The 1,002-nt window shown below is 60.6% G+C and overlaps 1 long non-coding RNA gene across 1 annotated transcript; it reads left to right on the top strand.

The window, feature by feature from the left end:
- The first annotated feature begins 6 nt into the window (after window positions 1–6).
- On the top strand, window positions 7–594 carry LOC114072294. The gene is made up of 3 exons (XR_003574153.1): window positions 7–43; window positions 289–353; window positions 536–594. It is a non-coding gene; the product is annotated as an uncharacterized LOC114072294 (long non-coding RNA).
- The last annotated feature ends 408 nt before the right edge of the window (window positions 595–1,002 follow it).

Raw genomic sequence — 1,002 nt, 5'->3', positions numbered from 1 at the left:
GAGCAGCCTGAAGAGATGGAGCAGCCCCAGCCCCTGCAGGAAGGTGAGTGGCAGAGCTGGGCCACAGGGCTGGTGGCTGCAGCCAGATGGGCCTCTTCCCATGCCATTCCATCTCTTGTAAACATGGCCAGGGATAAGGAAGGAGGAAGAGGGCCCAGGGCTGATCCCCCGGCAGCTCCATGCACTGGGAATCCCGGGGCTGGCCCTGCCTGTGGAGCGCAGGGCTGGGCTGTGTTCTCCGGGCTGTCCCGCAGCCCCTCAGCTCTGACAGAGCTTGTTCTTTGCCAGATCCAGGCCAGGACCGGACACAAGAACAGGACCGTGCCCGTGGCCGCTTCCGCAGGGCAGTACAGGTACCTGCAGTGTGTCACAGGGCCCTTTGTGACACAGTGGGTGTCACCAATGGGATGGACTGGGGCAGGGTGTCACAGGGCTCTTTGTGACATGTGATGCCATCGCCCCTGCTCAGCCTGGCACTGCTGTCAAAGCTCTCCATGACACATCCCTCTCTTCCCTGCCCTTTCTTCTCCTGCAGGACTTTCTGACATCCTGGAGGCGTAGAGGGGCCAGGATCACACCAGCTGTGGTCGTGGCACCCCCGGACCCCACACCGAGTGAGCTCAGGCCAGTGCCTGAGTTCATCACGGACACTGAGGGTGCAATGGATGAGGACATGGCAGACACTGACAGCACACCCGTTCAGTGCCTGCCTGATCCTCCTAGTGTGGATGTTCCTCCAAGGAGAGTCATCTCTATTGAAGTAAGCAGCCTGTGGGCAGGCACTGTGTGGGCCCTCAAGCTGGGTCTGTTGGGCCCCCTCAGCCTTTGAGGCCAGCACAGTGTGGTGGAAGGGAAAGACTTCATGAGGGACAGTGGGCAAGTTGCTCCCTCTGGCAGCTCTCCAACTGGTCCTTGCCCTCTCCATGCGAGACTGCCGGACTTGATGACCCAGAGCATTCCCAAGTCTCCTCTGTTTCAGGTGCCTTCGAGGCACATCTGCAG

The sequence above is a fragment of the Empidonax traillii genome, unplaced genomic scaffold, assembly GCF_003031625.1.
Source record: "Empidonax traillii isolate 1590-97213 ecotype Southwest subspecies unplaced genomic scaffold, ASM303162v1 scaffold2928:size16949, whole genome shotgun sequence".
Lineage (NCBI taxonomy): Eukaryota > Metazoa > Chordata > Aves > Passeriformes > Tyrannidae > Empidonax > Empidonax traillii.
Note: the sequence above shows the minus strand (reverse complement) of the source record. Positions and strands in the feature narration are given on the sequence as shown.